The sequence below is a fragment of the Rhynchophorus ferrugineus genome, unplaced genomic scaffold, assembly GCF_030347505.1.
Source record: "Rhynchophorus ferrugineus isolate W39M unplaced genomic scaffold, kcgeb_rfMv2 rfM3, whole genome shotgun sequence".
NCBI classification, from domain to species: domain Eukaryota; kingdom Metazoa; phylum Arthropoda; class Insecta; order Coleoptera; family Curculionidae; genus Rhynchophorus; species Rhynchophorus ferrugineus.
The window spans coordinates 71,386,010-71,412,447 of NW_027472582.1; the positions used below are offsets into that span (position 1 = coordinate 71,386,010).

The 26,438-nt window shown below is 33.0% G+C and overlaps 3 non-coding genes across 3 annotated transcripts; 1 reads left to right on the forward strand and 2 right to left on the reverse strand.

The window, feature by feature from the left end:
• Positions 1–14,368: 14,368 nt before the first annotated feature.
• TRNAM-CAU (transfer RNA methionine (anticodon CAU)) lies at positions 14,369–14,441 on the reverse strand. The gene has a single exon. It is a non-coding gene; the product is annotated as a tRNA-Met (tRNA).
• Positions 14,442–20,305: 5,864 nt separating this feature from the next.
• Positions 20,306–20,377, reverse strand: TRNAG-UCC (transfer RNA glycine (anticodon UCC)). Its single transcript has one exon. It is a non-coding gene; the product is annotated as a tRNA-Gly (tRNA).
• Positions 20,378–24,386: 4,009 nt separating this feature from the next.
• TRNAG-UCC (transfer RNA glycine (anticodon UCC)) lies at positions 24,387–24,458 on the forward strand. Its single transcript has one exon. It is a non-coding gene; the product is annotated as a tRNA-Gly (tRNA).
• The last annotated feature ends 1,980 nt before the right edge of the window (positions 24,459–26,438 follow it).

The window sequence follows — 26,438 nt, forward strand, 5'->3', positions numbered from 1 at the left end:
CACTTTTTGATTACTGTCTTGCCAAGAGTGTCCCAATAAACCATTTTAAAATATCCAAGTTTCATCAAGATACACAAATTCAAATAATTTATCTTCCTTGATTTTATTATATACGCCTTTAGAAATTAAATTATTTTTAAGGCAATATCTGGAAGTTCCATTAAACCTCTTGGATGTTTATCTTTACACACTTACATTGGTTTACTTACAACCCTAAAAAAGCTGCTGCAAATTATATTTATATCGATAAAATAGTTTGTGTACTAACTGTTATAATTCGTATAATTGATCTCGAATAGAGCCAATATCATGATGGTCAAGATTCGTCACCCACTTTGTATGTGGACGGATTTTCTTAGGTGAATCTAAAGTATTGTTCTCCAATTTGTAAGCCATATTTTTCACAGTACCCACACTAATATTTAGCGCAGCAGCAACACGCCAAAAGACATTTTCAATAAAATTGCAGCAAATTATATTATTTAATATCATCACTAATTACCTCTTTAACGGAAATTATAGGCATTCCTTTTCGAAATATTTTATTAAAGCCGCAAAAACTTTGTCGGTTTATAACCTGTACTAATTATAACTAATATTTTGTATAATTTTACGTAACAAGCTGCCGTCTTCCATTTGTCAGACGTATGTAAAATTCTTGAGAGCAATAGTCAGAAGAGGATTTAACTCGTACATCTAAATTATTGTGGCTATATAATTAACTGTATTTTTTAGATATACTATAATGTTAAAATAAATTATATTTGATTTTAAAAAAATCAATTATTTTATTTAGATTAGAATTTTGTTGCATGTCAAAGGCAAACTGAACTAAAACTCAGGGTTGATGCGGCAACATTGCCAGGTTTCGACGTCGCATATACAAATAAACTTTTAATACACTATATAGTTATTTGTCGCCAATTAAGCACAATCCCGAAATATAAAAGACATCCGCCGTATACCTAACGCCGACCGATATTCAACAGGTAATATCGGTGAATCAAAATCGAAAAAGCAACCGACTTACAAACCGGCCCCGTCGATAAATAATTTCGCGGTCCGGTCTCTAAGATCCAGTTAAGCTCCCGAGTCCGAGCCGAAAGAATAAAACCCATTCCCGGTTATCTATTGTGGCGATTATTCAAACCGCCGACCACAGTTAATGCTCATAATCAAAAGGCTCTAATCTAACGAAAAAACATTTATTGCGTTTTAATAGCCATCCTAATTGGACAAGTGTAATATATGATGTCGGACTACCCCGCCTCTTAGACTACCGAAACGCAAAAATACCTTTTCACGATTCACTAATTAAGCGTAATACCAAAGTCTTGTTTATGTTGAGCTCAATTAGCAACCAATTAAAGAGTGGAAATTACTACGGCGTCGAGATACGTTTTGCCATTGTGCTTACGCGAACATCTATTTTATAATTAAGATATATCTTTGTAAATGTAGCGCGGAACAGTGAAAATTTAATTACGAAATAATACGGTTTCTCATTAGTCATCGATTATTATTGACGACCGGTCAATTGATATGTTATAGGATAAATTACTTTTACGTCCGATCGGAGTATATTATACGTACAGTAGTAATTTGTTGTTTTTGTAACTATGAACCGAGATAATTAACCTAAAAAATCAATAGAAATCGGAATAAAATACTAAATATGTTACAACTAGTGTTGGGAAGTATCGACTGAAAACAGTCGAAATAGTCGATAGTCAAAAAACTAGCAACCGAAAATAGTAATAACTATATTCAGTCAAATGCGCAGTTCGAATGTTTTTTTCAATTCGTTTTGTCAGACGAAGATGTACGAACCCTTTCCTGTATAAATTGTGATAGAGGAAAGGACGGATATAATTGCTTGGAGCAGTTAATTTTATATGTACTTATTTTTTCCAAGGGTGATATAAGCCAGACGGAGATGTACATAGTCCTTCACGTACTAACTTTAAAAAAGAAAAGGAAAAAAGTAATTATTGAATACTATTAACGTGCTATTGATAATTTCATTTTAAACGAAGTAGAATTACTTTTATATTTGAATGTTCTGTGGACCTATAAAAAGGAATTGATTTTTTCTGTGGAATGGAATAATACCCCACAAATGTTTTATCGTATTTTAATATGCTAATTATTAGTTTTAAATAATATACTATAAGAAATATAAACAACACAATAGAGCTTAAACAAAACCTAAAAACTTAAGATGTACAATAGCCATAACTACTAAATATATACACTTTATATATACATATATAATTAAACATATACATAAACATAAAAACAGTCAAAAGTATTTTACTATTTATCATTCACAATTTTAATATATTGCATTAACATTCTTGAAAAATATCGTTCCAAAATGCTGCTATATTAATATACAATATGATGTTATTTACAAGCAAACTACCAAAAAAATATATAATAACTATATATATATATATATATATATATATATATATATATTACTTATAAATCTATATAACAATAAATTGGGGACATTTTTGTCAAGGTCGCGGTTAGGACGACAGAGACAGAACATTAAGAATAAGTCGAATGAAACTAGTAGAACCAAAAATAGTAACTAAAAGTACACGACGGAAACAGTCGATAGTAAATAGTAACAAGAACAGTCTGACTGAAAATAACGTCTGAAAACAGTGGACTGAAAATAGTCACTAGTAAAAAGTAGTCAATTACTAAACAGTCGATAGTCAATTTCAGTCGATAGTTCCCAACACTAGGTACAACCAGTGGCGGCAAAAACTAAAAAAATCCCAAAAGATAATTATGCAATGTAAATAAAAATGTAAAGTATTTTATATTACTTTATCATTCGCGAATTCTTGTTGTAATAAATGATAAAAAAAACTGTAATGGAAGTGGGAGCCACGGAAGTAACGAGGTCCAGCGGAATAACTTACCGTCGGTAGGCTACCGACTCAGTCTATCCCTATTATTTATCTGGGCCATACAATCGTGCTCTGCGAGCTCCTTAAAACACCCGTGCGGCACTCCGATGCCCCCGTATCCGACCAAACTGTCATAACAAGGCCGATATATAAATGGAGATCTCGCTGCATTTAGTCCAGCGACGTATGGCCCGGCCCGTTTGTGATATCGATTATCGATAGCGGAATTTTAGACGACTTTCGGCCAGTTAATAATAACAGTATTAATAACTGTGACTAGTGATGACAAGTGATATTTAATTTAATTAATGGGAAGGCATTGTTTAAATGTTCTTACGAATAAAAGGTAGAATATATATATATATATAAGTCTCCTTTTACCAACTATGGATTTATCTGGACTGGACCTAAAGTTTAACGTGGGCTCCGAACCACAATCCACAGCATTAAGCCTATCGACTGGCGAGTGACCAACTTTAGAAATCATCCCAGACGACTTACCCAGCCTGGTTACTGGCGTGACTGGGATCATTTTCCTTGTTGGATTTTACACTCTTGCCTAGAACATTCACAAATATTAAACAATTACAAACACAAATTTACGACCATGCCCCAGCAGGATTCGAACCCGCGGCTATCGCAACAGTAGGAGGACCGTCCCATCGTCTTTACCACTGCGCCACCAAGCCGGCTTTTTTATATTTTAAAGTATCCTTTTACCAGCGAGGATTTATCTGGACTGTACCTACAGTTTTAATTGTTGAAATTTTCGTTATATTACAGAAAGGGGATGCAGAAATTATTAACAGCTCGATTGATAAGCTAATCTTTAAAATCAACCCATAAAATGATCAAACCGAAATGGTATTAAAAAATAGTGATTTATTTTAAATTATTTTATTTGATTTATTTATCTTAAAGAGTAAATCAACTTTTCTAAAAAAAAACATATGAAAAAATTAACTACATAAATTCCAATCTTGGTCATAATTGGTATTATTGTTGAAAACCATCATATACGATTCATATTAATATCACGTAAACCTTACACTGTGGGAAAATAGTTTTAAAAAATATAAAGCGGAGAAAAAAACATTTTAATTACTTTTATAAAAAACCAAGTCCATAATAGTCACACCCCTATTAATGATTATTGCAAAATGAGGCAGTGACAGGTGCAATTATATATGCAACACGTATATACATCCACGATTATTAAATACATGTAATACATAACGCGTATTTACCATCACATTTTTTATGAGACACGAAAAAAGTTGAAAGTAAATTGAGTTATTATTATCTAATAATATAAAATGATCATTTTTATGATCACGGGACCATAACCACGACAACATTAAATGTTAAAATACGGCTTATTTGTTGTGTAAATTCAGAATTACTTATTTAGTATATGTTGAGGTAATATATACGAATAAGATTACGTTCTAATTCTATTCTAAATGTAAATGTTTGAACACAGATCTAATCTTATTTGAATCATCTTTTCGTATCTACAAACAATAAAGATAGGAAAATTAACTCTTTTGTTGTTGTTAAATATTGCTCGGTATTGTATACGTTGTTTTGAGATTATAAAGTGTGTGTACTGACTGATACATATGAAATCACTACATAGTATAAAACAAAGTCGCCTTTTCTGTCCCTATATCCCTATGTGCGCTTAAATCTTTAAAACTACGCAACGGATTTTCATGCGATTTTTTTCAATAGATAGAGTGATTCAAGAGGAAGGTTTATATGTATAATACATGCATAATATACTAAGGCAACATTGCTAATTTTAGAGGTTTCTAACGTGATGTCGTAAATTAACCTATTTTTTAGGCTTATTTAGCAATTAGCAAAAACGCTGCCTAACCCTACGAGTTAGATCAAATTAATGTACTAGAGTATTGTACACCATAAAAAGGTCTAAAAAAAGTCCGCCATGGTATATGTTTATCTTTTAGGGATAACCCACATTAACCATTTTTATTGTTTACTTTTTACGTGAGAAAATGGCTTATTTACGAAGCTATTTTAAGCAATACGGCATTAATCCTTATCGAATTAAGTACCTTAAATACAGTGTGCAATTAATATAGATCAATATGGTTCCTTACAGCATGTAAATTAAACAAATATTTTCGGAGATATTACAAATTTAAAATTTGCGTTTAAAAATGTGTAATGTAATAAAAATTGTATGAATTTAGATATTCCAAAGATAGCAGGAAATCTTCATAGTAAGTATAGGGGAAGATGAATTGTTTTACTCCAAATTTAATGCGTGCAGACCAAGGGCAGTAATGAATGAACCAAAAATACTGGATCGATTTTAATCATGTTTTCATTGAGTGACATAGGCATATATATTTTATGCCCGTGCAAAGTCGGAGCGGGCCGCTATGTTTTTATATACAACGTTCATATTTTTTCTGTAGTGTATTTAATTTAGTATCAGCATTGCACCCGTGCGAAGCCGGGACGGGTCGCTAGTATCTTATAAATGCCAAGTTATAAAATATTATTCTTCATTACTTATTGACAATATTACTAATACTAGTAGTGGTTATTGTGAAAGTTTTTGGGAAAAATTAAAAATGACCTACAATATTCCTGGACATCTCACAGATATTTGACCGCGTGTAACATTTAGAGATGAGCAAAGTTTTGCTGCCAAACTATTGGCTATTTTTGGAATCTCATTTATTTGAATAACAATTTAGAGTTCCGCGAGGTAGTGTCTTGTACATATCTTATTCCAAATCTCATCACTAAACGAAACAGAACCTAGAACCTTTGCTAATATCACAGTAATTATGTCAAAAGATACGGAATTGATTTATCAGTTAACAACAATGAAAAATAGTAATTAATTTACGGTTAAATCTATATTAAGCTTATCTAATAAAATATATTATCTTAAAGTGTATATTAATGTATATTTATATTTTATATATATAATCTATTCAATTTTTTTTTGTACATACTGCATCAATATGCTTAATGTATTGCCTGCCGCAGTTTGTAAATTCATTTCAGAATCAGACATTATTTTACTTCTCATTTTATTCTAGCTAAAAAGAGACACTATTCTTTCTGATTAGTTCGAACACGTAAAGGAATGAGACTGTCAAAGTTGTCCGGTTGTCAGACGTATGTAAAATTCTTGAAAGCAATAGTGATAAGAGTTTATAATTCTTACCTCTAAATTATTATGGCTGTATAATTAACTGTAGTTTTTAGATATACTATAACGTCAAAATAAATTATATTTGATAACATTTTTGTTCAATTATTTTACTTAGTTTAGAATTTTATTGTATGTCAAAGCCAGACTGAACTAAAACTCAGAGTCGATGCGGCAACATTGCGACGTTTTGATGTCACAAACTTAAATGACGAATGTACAAATTAACTTTGTACAAACTAGATATTTATGTAAAGTTTATGTAAAAGATGAGACTTCAGTTACCGATTATTAACTAAAAAGGTACATATGTATCATATAAAGTGCTGGTACTTCACTACATCTCGAAAAAAAAATCAGGGAAATTCAAAACATACAGTACATTATGCATAAGTCCGTCATTCCAACTGCCTTTTATACAAACTTTCAGTTGCAATCACGAAGTTATTATTATTATTATTATGTGCTATTAATTGATTGAAAATTGGTTTATTTAACGTCAATAATATTAAAAAATATTCTCTCGTGTTTACTGCAAACATACTTGCTCCAAATTTACAAATATAATCAATTTCTCCAATCTTCTTTTAGTAGAATAGAATGGCATGACTACACAGTTACCTGATAATTGTCCATTGTAAGATTTTGAATCAAAATAACAATTTAGTTAGTTTAACATTCTATCTCTACCATAGAACCATATCTTCCTTTCAATTATTACATCAATCTAATAAATTAACACTGATAAGCCATTCATTTTTTATTCTAATTTGCTACTTTAAAAGTATAAGCTATAGAAACTTTGGGCTCAATATAGTTAATAAGATACACTGAGTTTTACTAATACTTTCACTGAACTTGACCAAATTGTTTTAATCCCTTTAATATTCTGACTAAGCCATCATTATCTATGAGCTGGAGAACCTCAACATTCAGAGCTTCTTTTCATGTCTTTGGGCATAGTCTTTACCATGGGCCATCAACAATACCTTACAATACTTTCCTTTGGAATATTTCTACAATATTTCTATTTCATTAGATTAATACAATCCCAGAGGTGAACACACTGGTGTCAAGATTTGTTGGTAATGTAACGATTTATTATATACTGACAGGACTAAACATATACCCAATAACCTGTACATCTTTTCTACTTGAGCTTGAATTCTTCGCATTTTTTAACATGTGACTTCCTCCTTCCTTGAGTTTAACCTCAAGGGTAAAGCCAAAATATTTAGCTATACTTTCATATAGAACTATTTCTTGAATGATATATACTGGCTTGACAGGTTCTGATTTATTTTCATTCATATTTGATCAGCCATTTTTCTGCACAGCATTGTATTTCAACAACATATTTTTCTAACTTTTCGGTTCATTCGGTGTTGTTATATTCAATGGCTAGGATTGCAGTGTCATCTGAATACGTAACAAAGTAACAGTCATTTATAACCGGACTGTTGGCCCACCTAGTGAAAAAATGTATCAATAAATACGTAAGTAACCTTGTAATTAAACATTTTAACATCATGCAGACGTTAAACGATGTTCTCAAAATGGTAAATACACAATGCTAAATTGTTATAACAAACCTAATGCCGGCGACCAGGCAAATTGCCGCGGATAATAACTACTCATTTATTGTCGGCGCACGAGAAGGACCCTTTGCCCTTTGCGGCTCCACTAAAATTATCTTCTAACTTAATTACAAACGTCGTGAACTTTTACCGCAGCGTTACACGACCTTGATACCATTATGCCATTTAACCAGAATAGAAATTAATAACAGTATGGATCAGTGTGAGAGTCTTGGCGATGCTCTTTGTCGGAATCACTTGTTCATGTTCTTTCTTTAGACCGTTAGGTCAGAGTTAAATCGTTTCGCAAGCTCTTACTTCTGCTGATGCCACTTAGAATAAAGTATTGAGCTCTCTTTAGTATTAATTATTATAAGTATTTGTTCTGGAAGTAGAAGGAAAAAAATTTTACAGTGCATTTAAATTAAATAACTAACTATATCCGAAATATGTTTTTGATTATTGTAGTATAACAATTATTTTTTTCCTTTTTTTTAAAGTTAGTTCGTGAAGGAATTTATACGTCTTCGTCTTGCTTATACTACCGTTGGAAAATATAACCACATATAAAATTAACAGGCACAAGCAATTATCTCGGTCCTTTCCTCTCTCAAAATTTATACAGGAAAGGATTCGTACATCTTCGTCTGACATGACGAGTTAAAAAAACAGTCGAACCGTGCATTTGACTGAAAATATTACTGACAAATATTCCACAGGTTATTTTCAATATTTGCCATTCTGTTTTAACAATTCCAGACCTTAATTAATGACTGACTGCTGATGTTTTATTCACCTTACCATTAGTGTATCGTATAATTTACTACCTTTTTCCTCTAAGATGCATGGCCGTTTTGTTCACTACAGATCAGTCGTGAATTATAATAAAGTCCAGAAATGTATTAAATGCATTAAAACATATTTAAGTGTTCTATATTATATTTTAGATTCAATATCAAAAGTCAAACTTTAATAACAAATATTCCACAGGTTATTTTCAAGATTTGCCATTCTGTTTTAACAATTCCAGTCCTTAATTCATGACTGACTGTTGATGTTTTATTCACCTTACCTTTTGTGTATCATATATTTTACTATCTCTTTCCTATGAACTGCACGAGAGTTTTTTTCGCCACAGATCAGTCGTGACTAGGCTACAAGCGCATTGAACGTAAAAGTGAAGAAATGATGAGGTTGATTTTCTAATAAACGCCGTTAATGTTGGAAAATACGCACCGGCTCTGGGTCGCACAAATAAAGCCGTATGTTTACCTCGCGCTGAAAATGTTGTTGTATTTAAAGGTAAACGTTTACCATAGTTTAAAGTTCATAATTCCTGAAACTGTTATACATAAAATTAACTGAGTTATGATGGCGGTGATTTTACGACAAGTTCTTGCTTAAATGTCAGTTAGATTAATACACATCTGGCATTTTTGTTGTTGTGAGATATTGTATTGTGTTTAAATGCGAATAGCGGATATACGACGTATTATTATTTATACGGTTTATGTAAATACTATATCATATGTAGACAACAACAGGAAAATGATGTTAGAACTATAATTTAAAGTTATAAAAATGTTACTTCGGTTTTTCCCAATAGATGGATTTAAAATAACATTCGATTAAAGGTTCTCTATCACACTAGACATAAAATTAGTATCTTTTTATTACTCGGTCAAAAAATAATTGAGTTATTGAGTATATATAGACGCGAATCATTGAACATACAAAACTGTATTTTCGACATTCATTACATTTGTCGTTTGATTTTAGGAAAAAATCTGAAAAAGCTTGCGACGCTTATCAAACGCTTTTAGAAACTTATGATGGTACTGTTCCGTCATATTCGAGTTGACTACTTTAGTTTCAACGGGTAAAAAATGATTATTTTTATGTCAGTGGCAAAGAACGAACTCCAGAGCCAAAACAAATTCAAAGAACGAAAAATCGTGCTTCAGCTCAGGAGAATCATCCACATTGACAACTAAGCGAAATATAAATGGCGATAAAATCATGCCATACATATGATTGGATCTACAAGATGCAGTGTATTATTAAACGATAAAGCTATTTGAAACTGCTCCTTCAGATGTCTACCGATATCAGCCAAACTAAGTGAATGAAGTTCATTCTCCAGAACTTCAGTCGTCCTTCTGATGTACAAGTTCCAGACGAGTCACACTCGAACCATGGTCCGATTATATTAACTCTCGTGGACTGTTGGACAATGAACATTCATCTCTTCTAATTCAGGAAGAAACCGATTGGAAGTGACATCAGGAAACTATCCTGGAATCCGGACCAATCCGGAAGATTGATCGACCTGACCAACTCGAGCGTGCTGTATCGAAGCTAACTCGAGATATCCGCTCCGCCTATAATAATTTATCATTCGAAATTCCATATTATTCAAGCTCTCAAAATGAGCCAGTTCCTACAAGCATCAAGTCACAGAATCGTCTCTATCGTAAGGCTCTTAACACCCTTAACTCGGCAAACAAAAGGGAAGACAAGAGTCGTTAGGAAGGCCAACTCCATTCACTCTCAAGTGCTTCCAAGTTATCTTGTAGACCACCTAGTTACTCCTAAAATACTCACGCAAATGATTAGCAAGATTCGGGACAAGAAAGCCCCATTTTTCGATAATATTCCCGATAGTTCAATTCAAAAAGCTATCCTACAAACAGCATATCGAAGTAACCAATATCGTCAACGCTGTTCTGAGGCTGCGCCACTTCCTATCCACATGGAAACATGCATTCACCGCAGTTATTCCCAAATAAGTAGCTAAGTCATCCCCTTCTGACTACAGACGTATCAGCCTACTAAGTTCAATTTCCCAGTTTGCTGAAAGAGCAATTCTTTATTCTTTTAATGATTTTACGAAACAATGTCATTCCAGATGAGCAATTCGGGTTCCGCACCAAGCACTCGTTCCATACCAAAGCCTTTGACAAGATTTGGCACGAAGTCTTAGTAGCGAAAGTCATTCGATTAGGTTTACCTGATGACCTAACCACTCTTCAAATAATTTCTGTTAGGACGATAGCTCCAAAAAAGTTTAAAATGGCAGCCGCTTTATTTCATCTTTTTCTTTCAGATATCCTTTGCAGCCCACAAGCTAAGGCAGCTTTTTACGCAGACGACACTGCTTACTTCGCTTCTTCGAGTGTAGTACCGCACATCCAAGGCAGATTCCAACAACAACTCGATGAGACGGTCCAGTGGTTACATTTATGGATTTGGTGGAATCACTTTGATGTGATATACTATGGGCTGTTAAAACCTAATAAAAAAATTAATGGATACCGCTATTGACTACAATTGATGAGTCTGAGCTGAGCACTGTGCGAAATATGACCGGAATACGAGCAAAGACACAACAATGTTATTGTTCGGCACGACAACGCTCGATTATATGTTGCAAAACTGGAGAAAACATATTTGAAAACCCAAAAAATTGGAAGTGCTCCCCATCCTCCGTATTCTCCAGACCGGGCTCCTTCAGAATACTACTTGTTCAGTCATATGACTTGTTCGTAGTGAACAGTGCTTCACTTCTTCAAAAGATGATACATTCGAAATGAAATGCATAAATTGCCTGAAAGATATGGAAATTATTTTCAATAATATAGCAATGAAGCTTCAAATTGAAATCTAAAATAAAGACTATATTAGAACAAAAAAATTCCGAAGACGTAGAAAAAACGTTTACTAATAAGTAGGTTAAAGTAATAACTAACATGATAAAGTATAAGATATAATAACAACACTCAAAAAAAGAAATACAATAACTAGAAGCATTAGGTCAATTCATGATATATGCGATACAGATAAATAAATTTGAAGAGGGTTAGTCGCCGGAGAAAAGGCAGGGGTGGCATTTTATTTACTGCCTGCAACAGGGGATGATTTTAGGGGGTGTTCGTGGGAATACCGGGCTAGTGCGAGCTTCCTGCAATTGCATTTCGCAATAATTGATCGGACAATATGCTCCGCACTGGTCCATTGTCTCCAAACGGTTAGGGGAAACTCGGATAATATTTTATACCAGTGCTAATGCGGATGGTTTGAAATTGAACGTACCCGTGGGAAAACGACGAGATTTGATCGCATTATTATAGAAAAATAATGAAAAAAACATTATAAAATAAATTAAATCCAATTCCAAAATAATAGAATGTGTTGCTAATAATTTAATGATAATAAGTACTAAAGATATTCCATTTACACATTATTTAAACTTACACATACAACAAACTGGATAATTTGTTAAGCATTTATAAAAACAACAAATCGACAACACCGTAAATCAACTTTATCAAAATCAACTTTAGCTTTAAAGTGTTAACTTAACAGGTCAAATGAAAAGTCCCCGGCCTACCATTGAAAACACATTTTTTTGGCAAAATTAGTTTTTTCTTATTTAACATAATTCCCTTCAAGGGTGATACACTGATTATAGCCACCCTCCAACTTTTCGATACCATTTTTGTAGTACGATTTGTACATTGCTTCAAAATTGGTCTCAGTTTCGGCGATCACCTCTTCATTCGACGAAAATTTCTTCCCATTGAGCAATCTTTTGAGATCTGAGAACAGGAAATAGTTGTTGGGGGCCAGATCTAGAGAATATGGTTGATGAGGAAGCAATTCGAAGCCCAATTCATGGATTTTTGTCATCGTTTTCACTGACTTGTGACACGGTACATTGTCTTGGTGAAGCAGCACTTTCTTTTTCTTCAAATGCGACCGTTACGCGCGACTTGGTCCTTCAAACAACAAAATCCAATAACGCTATGTAATAGTCGCTGTTAACGGTCCTTCCTTTTTCAAGGTAGTCAATGAAAATTATTTCATGCCCATCCCAAAATACAAACTGTTGCGTTTTCCCACGCTTTGGAGCGGGTTCATCGTGTGCTGTCCTCTCGGATGATTGTCGATTGGATTTCGCAGTGAAATGATGGAGCCGTGTTTTATCCATTGACATAGATCGACGCAAAAACTCGAGTTTATTACGCTTGATCATCTTCAGTCATTGCTTCGAATCATTAACTCGTCGTTTTTTTTGGTTAAAAGTGAGCTCGCGCGGCACTCACTTTGCACAGAGCTTTCTCATACCCCTAACATTCATGAATGATATGGTGTACACGTTCAGTTTATATCTTTAGGGTATCTGCTATTTCATTCTATTTCAATTTACGGTCATTCAAAATCATTTTGTGGATTTTTTAAATGTTTTCATCGGTAACAACCTCTTTTGGGCGTCCACTGCGTTCACCGTCTTCGGTACTCATTTCACCACATCTAAACCTAGCATATCAATCCTTGATGGTTGATTTTCCTAGGGCAGGGTCCGAAAACTCGGAATCAAGCCAAGTTTTTGCTGCAACTATTTTTTCCCTTCAAAAAGCAATATTTTATCAACTCGCGAAATTCCTTTTTATCATTTTTTTTCCAATAACAAAAGTTGGTTCACTCAAAATGCTATAATTCACAAACTAATGATCCGACAGCTGTCAAATTTATACATGGATTTTTTGAGGGTCAGGGTTAAATACAAAATATATGGATTTAATTCTAGTGGCGCCATCTATATGCCACGCCGGGGACCTTTCAATTGACCTGTTAACTATACAATTTTTCATATTTCATATTTATCAATATTTCGACATAATTGCTAATTATAACCACAGTTTATTTCCTTGTATATTGATAGATTTGATCCAACATACTTTAGTTAAATATTTTCACTGTATTCCTTCTTATATGTAACTATTTTTGTTGTATAGATTTATTATCTTCTTTTGTCTACTATCTCTTGGGTCCACAACATCTCTCCTGTTTGCTATTTCTATATGTGTCGGTATATTGATTGATTTTCATTTCCGACATCATTTAACCAGCTGGTGGATTCTGTGGTACAATGGGACAACATTCCAATGAAAATTACTTAGACACTATTGCGGGAGGAACTACAGCTTTTTTAAAAGAAATTCGTTAATGAACACTTTTTTAATAAATAAATATTATGTAATATGACAGGTGTTCATATTATTCTGTCCATCTCCTGTGTCTACTGTAAAACTATGGTCACATTTTAATGAATAGTATCATAAAATATGAATGATAAAATTTAGCTAACCAAAAGAAATTACAAAAACTGAAAATCCTTTTTCGTGATCTCTACAAAAAAAAAGCCGACATTTTATTTAATATTTGGGATACAACACGATACAAGACACACGTTAACTAGCCTTAATTGTTATTTGTCTTCACCGCCGAGGTAAGATCATTTTTAATATCGAATAGAAGATAACTTAATAAAATTCGAACAGTAAGAAGATTGCGAGGGCGAGGCCGGCTAATTCCGATGATCGAGCGGTATCATAAACTCAATTCCTGCGACCTGGTCACTTCCTGGTGACCCGAGACTCGGCAATAAGGCCAGAATACGACCGAATTGGTACTACTTGCCCGCCGGCAATTTTACGAGCGACAGATATCTTGTTTCGGCTATCGATCGGGGTTTAAAATGCAAAATAATTTCGGCGTATTCGCCACGTCACCGTAAAATCTTTATTAAAGAATTAAATAATGTGGGAGAATCATAAGTTCAGTTAATAATCGACATATATACTGTTAAATTACGAAAAAAGTAATGCCCCGGGTGAGGATCGAACTCACGACCTTAAGATTATGAGACTTACGCGCTGCCTACTGCGCTACCGAGGCGTTGGAGCTTTATTTATCATAACTACTATATATCCCAGAAGCTCGTTGGAAAACACTATTGACATGAAACTCATCTACATCTGAAAATCCACCGACATTAAATCAACAGTCAACAATAGTTTTGACACCAACTAAAATTGATAATAGCATTTTTCAATTTAATATTCTGTTCTTCAATTTATTGACACAATCTGGGTATCCATAGGTTATAATCAATAATTTTAAACTGATGATATTAATACTCCATATTCTTTTTTGGGTACGAATGAAAGGTAGAGAAGCAGACAATTAAAAGTTATCTGTAAATACATATATATAAAACAGTATCCATTCATAATAATTTTGTTCTTTATGAAGCTATTGTCTAGTTCTTAGTTTTCGTTTTTTTATTGTATTTTATATCTTTCAAAAGTATTTAAAGTGTGAGAAAATTAAGTCCTGTGTGTTAATATTTGTTCATCTAAAAATTCTTTTGGCCATATAAAAAGTTATTATCATAAGTTTTTATCTGAAATAAACAATTATGGAAAAGTGATTACAAAAATTAGAAAATTATATTATTAATTATTAATAAATAGTATTTATGCAGATTTAATTATATATCAGTTTTTAACTTTTATCTGATTTGGAAAAGTCATTTGATAGAGTAAGAAGAGAAATACTAGGTAAATATTGGGTTATAACAGAACAAAGAAGGGATTGGAAATAAAATTTTAAGATCAATTCAAGAAATACAGAAAATAAATACCGTCATTGTAGACAACATAAAAATAAATAGCTGGAAATCTAAAGCAAGCCTAAGAGAAGGCAGCTGTTTAACCTAGTTTTATATATTTAAGGCATAAAATGATAAGGAAATTCGAAATAGACCAAGGAGTACTATATATACGATATAAAAATATGGAAAAAATAGAAATGTGTGTAGTGGCTTTTACCGGCGTTGTAATAACAACCTATAGGCCAGAACAGCAACAAAAATTCTTTGAAAAACCGCTGCAATATGATATTACGAGAATACGTAATGATAATGAATAAAAGTAAAACGAGGGTCATAGTGATGGACGAGCCAAAAATAATAAATATCCAAACTAAAGATGTAAAATATGTACAGGAAACTGAGTTTAAATATCTGTAACCAAAATGTACAAGACCAAAATAAGAAAAATAAGAAAAAAGGTCAATATTGAATTAGTAAAATAGTACATATAGTCCTTCCAATAAAACATCCAATACACGTCATCAACACCGACAAACGTACTGTCAAATTCAGTTTACAAAAACGTAAAACTCCTTTAAAACTCGGACGATCTTTCTCTCTCATTTTACTAATTAACGTTACTCTAGTTTAAAAAAAAGACAGAATAAGGTCTGATGCGTCCGAACATTTAACCAAATCGGTCTACAGAACATCTCTAACCTACAAACTATTGGGACTGTAGTTTAACAGATCAATTGAAGAGTCCCCGGCCTACCATAGTAAAACAATTTTTTTGCCAAAATTATTTTTTTTTATTCTACATAATTCCTTTCAAGGGTGATACACTGATTATAGCAACCCTCCAACATTTCGATACCATTTTTGTAGTATGATTTGTCCTCAGTTTCGGCGATCACCTCTTCATTCGACGAAAATTTCTTCCCAGCGAGCATTCTTTTGAAATTTAAGGACAGGAAATAGTCGCTGGGGGCCAGATCTGGAGAATACGCTAGATGAGGAAGCAATTCGAAGCCCAATTTATGGATTTTTGCGATCGTTTTCATGTGTGACACGTTCAATTGAAAAAATGAAATTCGTGACACGGTGCATTTTCTTGATGAAGCAGCACTTGCTTTTTCTTCGAATGCGGCCGTTTTTCGGCGATTTAGTCCTTCAAACGGTCCGATAACGCTATGTAATAGTCACTGTTGATGGTTGATGGTTGATATTATATTTATTTTTCAAATTTTCTTTGTTGTCAGAGTCAAAATAAACGACAACTTAAATTTGGTGCAACGTTGCATTAGAAATTTTGCTGAAGTGTATTGGTTGTTTTATTGGAAGGATTATGCAAAGGAAACTCAGTTGTTTACAAAATATAAATATTGTTATTGTTGTTTAAAAAATACAGCGAAGCACGAGAAAATCAATTTTTAATTATCAATAGTAAGGTCTCGTATTAATGACACATCATAAACAAATAATTTCTGATGCCTTATATGCATGACGAATGTTAAAATCACCATAACACAAGGAACAATACAGATGACACGCGCCCAACTACCAACATCCATGCTAAAGTGCTCCCTCAAAACTATCTCACGGGAGAAGGCTATAATTCCCACGGGATAATTATATTAGTATAAAATGCGGGGGACTTGCACCAAACTATAGACAAACAGGTCTACTATAGTAGCAATAGGGTGACTTCTGGGGTGACAATCACAGAGGGTTGTTTTGATTCCGTTAATAGATGCGAGATAGATGATCGATGCTCCGTACGGTTAGAATTAGTGAGGTTCGTGTTAATATCCGCGGTAGTAGACGTTTTGAAACAATAATGTACAGGTTTTAACACAATATAGATGATAAGCGGGGCTAGGTCGTGACCACTGGTACGTTATTATCCATAAATACGGCATCAAAATACTATAAAGCAATCTGGGCGGCAAAGTTACATTAAAACTTCTTAATATTGTTCATTCCGTTTGGTCGGTTTTCCTTTCAAACAAAGATTCGTTGACCTGAACACCTTTAGATATGCGTAGTACCATCTTAGTTTAGAAATGAATTTATTACTAACGTTCTGTTGTATTTTCAAATGTCAAAATTGTCATTTACAAATTAAAGTAAAAGTAATCCACTTAAGCTAAAGTTAAGAAAACACTTATACACTCAACGAGTTCACTTCAATTGTCTGATTTCCTGCGTGTTATCCAGTAGCTGTTACATTACTTCCATGTTGCTGTGATTTAGTAACCTTATTTCACATTTTGAAGGCGAAATCTTGTTACGTAGCGAAAATTATTTTTAATTAATCGAAGAACTTTGTTTTGGCTAGTTTTAGTTTACTAGTTCAGTTGATGTTTAGTGCAACCCCATGTGTGAAACCCATAGGTCCAAATTTGCCGTATTAATGACTCATAAACCAATCTCTTTAATTTTACGAAAATCTGAAAGTATCTTCCGACTAGCCAGTATTGTTGCTTAACTTTGAATCTAATCTACTCTTCTTATTGTCTAATATAATATTTAAAATTTAACCTACTATCGATACCGATATCAATCAATTGATATCAATGATATCGATATATCGATGATTGCAAACTGCAACTGCAAGCTAAATCGTTTAGTACCATGGGAACTGATTATTAGATACAAAGAGTAGTAACTAAATTGAGTTATAGTTTACAAGCGATCTTTTACTGGAACTTTAACAGCACATGAAGGTACAGGAGGAACTCTGGCAACGCCGTTATGCTGTTGTTCCCCACTATCAATTCCCCCTAGCCACACTGTGCTGCGTCACTCAGTCTTGGCTCAACAACTCAAATTCAAAGAAGTGTAAACAAACTCCTTCTGCAGGCAAAGTCATGGCTAGTGTTTTTTTTGGGAATTGTAAGAAGATACTGCTAATCGATTTCATGTGACCTGCGAAAACAATCAATCCAGATAGTATACAACACTAACTGCTAAACGATGCTAAAGCGAGCTTTGCAGAACTGCTTTGCCGTACGATTGGCACCCGGTGTAATCTCACATCTCCCGCCAAATGCAGGAACTTTTAATGAACTTTGCATGGACTGTTATGCCCCAAGTTATAGTCCGGACTTTGTGCCAAGCGATAAGATAAATGAACAATTGTGTGGCCAACGTTTCAAGGCTTCCGAAGCTTCCGTGTAGATGTGATTTATTGATATGTTGAAGCATACGTAAACCCCACCGAAAGTAGTTCCTGCTTGCTCTTGGTGGCAGCGTATCTAGCATGATTGCATTAGATTTTTTCCTTATACATTTTCACCATAGCTGGAGTTAAGAGAAGTGAGTGTGTAATAGCAAGAGTGTTGCTTATTTATTTATTTATTTGACATATTGGCTTTACCCTAACAAGACCTGTTAACCCTAATACATAGTAGCATTTCGCGTGTTACCTTTCTTTTGATCTCATTGTACGTCTTTTATTGTTAGTGTTAGGATAGAATCTGGTATGGTGTGTTACCTTCCCTTCGTACCCTGCATACATATCATATATTGCTATCGGTTATTGCTATTATCCGTTGTGTTATTTGTTGTTCATTACTGGCCTCTGTTATGATTGTTCATCATTGCGACAGACTATTATAGATATTAATACCATCAATTATCACGGACGTTATTTATCAGTACAATGATCCAACTGCATAATTAATTACCAGTAACTATCAGTAGGAATGATATAGTGGTATAACCCCTTAACAAATAATAAACATTGTCTGATTTCAATACTGGATACCCTTATGACTCTTCTATAAAGAAGAAACTCGCCATTAATTTAATGCAATTTTCCGTAATACAAATAACCCGAACGCCCTCTTTTGTATTTTAATAATATTTACATAATAATTTCTCCGGATATAGTTTCATAGCGTCTATTAAAGATTTTATCGCGATTCTAGCGGAATTTAATATGCACCGTAAGTTAGAGTCGCACTTTGCATGTTCAACGACAATTAATTTTAGACGGCATTATCGTTACATATCTGACTTTATATAACCCTCCGCTTGAATTTATAGATATGGTGATTTCTCTTTCATTTATCTCGTCTTCCAGCAGTATAGAAAGACACGTTCCAAACGACTAACCCAACTGCAAAGGAGGTGATAAGGGATCTGCCGATCTTGCGGTTACGATTCACAAGTACGGTTTGTTGGTACCTACTACAAAGCTACAAGTGGAAATACGATTCGGTTGATTTATTCTTAGAACAATACAATGTATAAATATATATTTTTAAGCTTCTGTATCTTTGGTCGCAAATTTTCTTCTTCGACTTGGATGAAATCCAGTCAAATCATCACAAAGGAGAAGAAAATAACTCGACATATATATTTCAAATCTCCTACAGCATTGATAACAATATGAGTAGAATCCTTTATATCTTGGTTGGTTGGTTGTAATTATTTTTGGAGGTATTGTTGAAATAGAACCTTACCCATCTATTAAATCCGATGTTTTTAACATTTATCTTTACAATGTGGGCAAAAGCACCGTTACCATTTTGATTTCCTATAACTTTGCTCAAAGAAAAGATAAGTAAGTTTCAATGTCATAAAAAGTGTATTTGGTCTTTACATTTTTTTTTCGTTATGATTGAAAAATTTTATCGGCTAAATGGTGACCGCGATTCGCTATACAACTTTGGGATCTTTTTAAGGCATTTTTCATAACATCCTGCAACAACTGAGGCTGAATTTCTTCAATTTCATGACGAACATTGTCTTTAAGATGTTGAATCGTCTGGGTCTTATTCACATAAACCTTTTATTTAAAAAAAACTTTAAAACAACTGCAACAACTTGGTCGTTTCCAAAAAAAATAGGGACCTAAGATGTTTCCAGCATGAATACCAACTGATGTAAAATCATTTTCGCTGTTACTTCTCCATTATTTCTCAGTTGATGATAGATATGGACTCAAGGAATAAAACCTAATGTAAATAAACGTAAGATAATAAGATGGATAAACGTAACAAATGTAAGAATAAACCTAATAATATATATATATATATATATATATATATATATATATATATATATATATATATATATATATATATATATATGTAATTGCAAATATGAACCTAAAGATTATATGTTAAAGAATAAAGAAAAAAATCCAAAACAATTCTGCGATGGCCGGGAATCGAACCCGGATCAACTGCTTGGAAGGCAACTATGCTAACCATTACACCACCATCGCAGTATAACGAGAGTCGTACAACGAAGATCAACAGATCTGATTATAACTTAGATTTCTCTCCACGCAGAAACTTTCACTTATTATATTAATAAAATCGAATTATTTTCCAAAAATTAACAATGAAAATATTTATATATTAATTATTTCTATTTTTTATGTTATAGGTCGGAATGTCTATAACTTATAACACAAGACACTATAACACATTCATATATTTCGGCTCCTTGCACTACATCAGAGTATCATGTAAATTAGATTTACTTTTATATCTGCATGATTTGATATTTTCATCATTTCTTCTGAAGAATCGGTTTTTAACTGATTTTCGTTTTGTTTATCTAAATCGTTTTCAAAAAGAGTACTTTTAAGTTTTTATTTTTTAATTTTAACAATCTTTCTTATCGTTTGTTATGTTGTCTTTGTAGCGTGTCTTATATTTATTAAAAAGTTTTCTTCCGAATTTTTTTTTCACTCCGTTCACATTCTTCACTTTCTAGCTTTCGCCTAGTGGAAATATAAAAATGCCTGTCTTGTCCCGTTTTTTGTCATAGTCTCGACCCCGGACCACGTTTTCTGTTTGTTTTTTTTTCTGTTAAGAATAACTATTATTTGAGGAATAAGTAACGCATGGAAAAAGTGTATTAGTTTCTTCAGGGGTCGATAATTGAGATAGATTTATTTATAAAACAAAACAGAATTTCTTATTTGACTTATTAAAGAGTTAACTGAACTTAAGGTATTTCTTGCCTGTGATATCGATGGTGACTGTTGAGAATTTGTTTGAACTAGTGCTATCCTTGCAGTTTCAGATACCAGATAATAATTAATTACCAATCCTTATCGCTACGTAATCAACAAAGAGCTACGCGATGACCTTGAAATCAAAGGTATACGCGAAGTGATCCAAGATTTCGCCTTAAAACATGACATAAAGTTGCTAAACCACAGCAACGTGGAAACAACACAGCAGTACTTGACAACACGCAGGATATAAGTCGATGGAAGCGAACCAAATCACACGTACTTGTTTAGTGTATTAGTAGATGAATTTTATTACAATTTGTGAAATACATACTGATGTAATCATCCCTTACTGCTTGCTTGTGTATTAATGCAAATTTGTAAATTAAAATCGAACTAAACACATCTAATGTAAGATGTATTTAATTAAAAATTCGTCATATCTGCCTTTTGTCATCTTTGTCACCACATATCATATATCCCTTGTATTCTCTTCCCGTCTCTCTCCAAACCATTTAATATTAATATTCGATTTTCTATATTTACTATTGTGTCATTATTCATATCTTCATTTGCTTTATCTCTTATTTTTCACGGTATTTGCCTCTGAACAGTTCAATACGTTTGAACATACAAAAGATGGCCTCTTCCGTCGCTTGTTTATAAAAATTTAACCGAATTAATGCATTTAATTAAACATTTAAACACATTAAATATCTCAGAAAAAAAATTGATAATGGAAAACGAAAAATACAAAAAGATTACTCCACAAAAATAGTTATTAAACGCATCAGAGTACTGTGGCAAAACCGACAACAAAGCGATAAAAGATCGGCGGATGGTTTTCGTCGGTGGAGTCCAGCGCGAACAATGATTCCGCACGCTTTAACGCGAAAACATCGGTACTTAGGCGTACGGCACTACCAATTTGGTGTGATATATAACGATGACGATCCCGGGGAGAGATAGGCACCGTTCCCGGTACTAATTAGGATCCTAGTCGGGCATAAATATATCGGGCAGCGGAGGAAGCACCTGTGTGCTCTTTTGTATTGCGACGGGTCGAAGTTTACGGACTTGGTCACGATGGACTAACGGACCGAGTCGCGGCCAATTTGTTTGACCTTTACGTAGACCGCGTTCCGTATGAACTGGCGGATAACTCCAGAGACAGGATTTGATTTAATTCGAATTTATATGATGATTTTAGTACGGAAATGCTCATATGAGTTAAACTGTAGGTTAGGACAAGCGGTATTTTTAGTAAATAGAACCAAAACACAACAAGTTTGAAGATAATAATTATATGTTTAATACACTTTTTCGACAATGCAAACATCCATAATGTAAAATATTTTTAACAAAAAATGTTAAATTAAAAAATCATATTAATTTAGAATTGTTTTGTTGGTAATTTAATTTTATGTATACGTCACAAATTTATATTATTATACTTGTATTGTTTGGACTCGGTACCCCCTTGAAAGTGATCAGTTAGTAGTAGTTAAAATAATATTGTAAATAGATAAATAGATTTAGATAGGTGTTGTACTTATGTTGTACTAAATTGTACGTATATAGTAGAATATAAAATACGTGTAGTAGATAGGTTAAATAAGGATTTTATTAATTTTTATTTAGTTATTACAACGACTGTAATGTACATATTTCATTTAAAAAAGAAATTTTGTGATAAAAAGTCTAAGTTTGATTATTTTTTAAATTTTAGTGAGTTGCTTATTTATTTATTGAAGTCCCTTTATTTTATATTTTATTTTTCTCTTTTTAGTGTTAGATATTTACTCCATAAATGACGTTATTTTATTAAGTATTGGAAAGGGTAGGCCTAGTAAATATGTAGCTCGTATGAGGAAAAATAGGAATAAAAAATAATGATTGAAAATAAGAAGCGCTTCAGGCGCCGGGGTCCGCTACATTGGTTATTTGACAAATGTTCCAACTAAATAACAACAAAAAGTTGTTGTCTCCGCCAGGAATCGAACCCGCAACCTCTGTTTGGTACCTAACGCTTTGACCACTAAACCATAGAAGCAGTTTTCTACAATATTTATACGAGGTCTTATGTGCTACAGTTAGTGCTTAAAAGGCAAGCTGAATGGCTTTTGTACTGAACGACTTTCGTCACGTCAGCTCAGCAATAACATTATACCCAAATATCTGATTATATTGGATAAAAAATATGTGAAAACTCTGGACGTGGCTTTGGAAATGAAGCGTTTTCCTCAATTCACTCCCTTCCACCCAACAGATTCTGATCTTTGTTTCAATGGGACAACCTCGGAAGTGCACTCTTTCGAATAAAAAAAAAATTTGAAAATCGGCCCACAATTGACGGAGAAATCGGCGAACATATATTAAAAATAAAATATACAACCGAATATAGAACCTCCTCCTTTTTCGAAGTTGGTTAAAAATATGAATATTTACTAAAACCTATAATAGATTTCTAAAAATTCTTTAATCTGCTAATTTCTACTAATTCTCTATTTTTGCGCATTTACCCAGTTTTTGTTACTCTTATACCTAGAATAAGAACAAGAAATAATTCTTCATTTGATATAATGTGGGAAAAATGCTAAAAACCAACATAATAAAATACATAAAATTTTTACATAGAAATGATTTATTTAAATATAACCAACTTCCATTTCTGATTTGTTTGTCTTAAAATACAGCCCAATTGTTTAAAATTTAACATTTTACTTTGCCTCTCATATTCAACAGTTGTTTCTCTTATCAGGCTCCAAATATTATACCCTATCATACTTCCAGTGTAAAATATGTATCTTGTTAACACCTCTCAATTTCCATTGGGTCTTGATGGAAGCGTTCCCCTTATTCTTCGGAATAACCTCCCATATTATCCTTAAATGAAACCAAATGAGAATGTAACATGAGCATATTTAGAGATATTCTACATCCCATGATGAAAAAAATTCGAAATTATGTCGTCATAATTGTCAGCTCTATGGTTACCTAGGAAACTATGAACTGCTTCCTGGTCGATTCTTCAGGAGAGAGTTGTTATAAAGCACGACCATTGTGGCACTGGATGTACCAAGAATTAAGCGTGGAGTTACGATTGAATTTTTCTTATAGGAATAATATTAATTAAATTACAAATTCATGCCATAGCATATTTATACAAGTATACCATAAATATACAAGTGAAAGTATATTTATATAGTTGCAACAAAATCATCTTTAACTCTTTCTGTCTTCTCTTAGAGCATATAATTATTATAGTGCGATGGTGGTGTAATGGTTAGCATAGTTGCCTTCCAAGCAGTTGATCCGGGTTCGATTCCCGGCCATCGCAGAACTTTTTATTAATTTAAAGTCTGATTCAAACAAAAAACATGTTTGTATTTTATTGTTTCATATTATGGCATTTTACTGTTATAAAACTTTCACTAGGTGTTAGTTGATAAAAGATTGAAATGATTTTGTTCTAATATCATTCTTCAACAAGTATTGACATATTATCATGGGAATATTGAGATTACAATCACAAGTGAACATTGCAAAATTATATTTAAAAATTCTTTTAGTTTTTTGAGCATTTTTTGGGATTTGTAGTTAAATGAATTTATGGATAAGAAGAACTGATTCTGGTGAAAACAATTCTCAAGATACCATCAGGCTTCATTGAATCATTAACAGTACATTGGTTGTTGTGATTTATATTTCTTCAAAAGCGAAACCGTTTTTTTTGTTTGAAATCGTTAAATATCACCAAGTATTTTAGGAATTACTATATTTTAGCTTCTTTTAAAAATTATTAATATTTTATATCGATGTTGCAGAGGCAGGCAGAAGGCATCATCCTCAATCTTTGGCAGCCTTGCTTTTCACAGTTAAACTTTTGTAAGATAGGCTTTATTTCTTGAAGTATTTTCCGAAATATATGTACCTAATATTCCGTTATATAGTTACAAGAACATAAATTCGAAAACTTTATTTTTTAAATTCCAAATTGTATATGACAAGCAACGTTGCCAACTTGTGTGAAATTTCCCAATCTGTGAGGAATATCATGTTGATTGTGGATCGGTATTATGTGGTGAAAATGCTGGTATTGATATTTAATCGTAAATACATTATATACATGAGTATTTCAATACATTATTTAGCTTACTCATAGATATCGAATAACCGTTCATATTTCAATACTCTTCATACGCTCCATTGTAGGTTTCTATAGAATATGCTGGGATTATTATATCACATTGCCGTTAGACATTACCAAGCCTTTGATTCTTTATTTCCTTTTATATTCGCTATATCAGAAGCTCAACGACTACTAGTTAAATCACTGATGCTAGTGCTGAAATAGTTTCCGGTGCTTCATAAATCTGTGACTACACAAAAGTTAGGATACGAGTGACTGGCTCATATTATGTTGGACATGTGCTTGAACTTCATGAAGATAACATTGATGACGACTGCTACTGAGGTACAATGTTTTGCCTTAAAAAACAAATAAATTGTATGTGTTTAATTTCAATTCAAATTTCTAACAATCAATAAAAACATCAATTTTATTCATATAAAAAAATAATTGATATGTATCAGCAAATTTAAATTATGAAAACGCATCACATAATAAAATCAACTGAACTAAATCGTTAGATGATGGTTAGATATTATATAATGAAAGTTACACGGATGAACAAAATACAATAGGACTGTTGTAGGGCAAACTCGTCGAACCGATGGGTCATATTAGGGAGGGTGGAGTCGGTGGAAATCCCAGGGTGCCAAACGGCGACCGCAGGTCCACTCTGTTCCGTTACATGGGGGCGGCTTGTGTCGGAAGGGTGGCTCTTTAATAGGGTCATGGGAACACTTCTGTAGACAAATAACATATTGAACAATGCAATTAAACGTATTTGCACTTCGTTTTATTTATGACAATGAGAATCACGAACTATAGGCGCCTCCACATTTTTATTTTTCCCATGGTACTTGGAAACAAGCGATAATCACATGGCGGTGGTTGGGGACCGTATGGGGATTACGATTTCAAAATTGAGCTCCAATAATTTCTAATAATTTGTCATATATATTTAGGACCTTTCGATATTATGACGAAATTCCGCTGTGATCGAAAAATAATAAGACATTCAAAACAAAATATAAATGCTTTTATTCTATCGTTTCTCTTGTTTTCTAGAAATAGTTGTTCTATTGGATTTCAGGACTGGCTTATAACGCTACTCAATCCACACTAAAAGATATTCTCTAACAAGTTTAGGAAATAGTCTGGTGAATACACCAAATGTCACGATGATTTTCA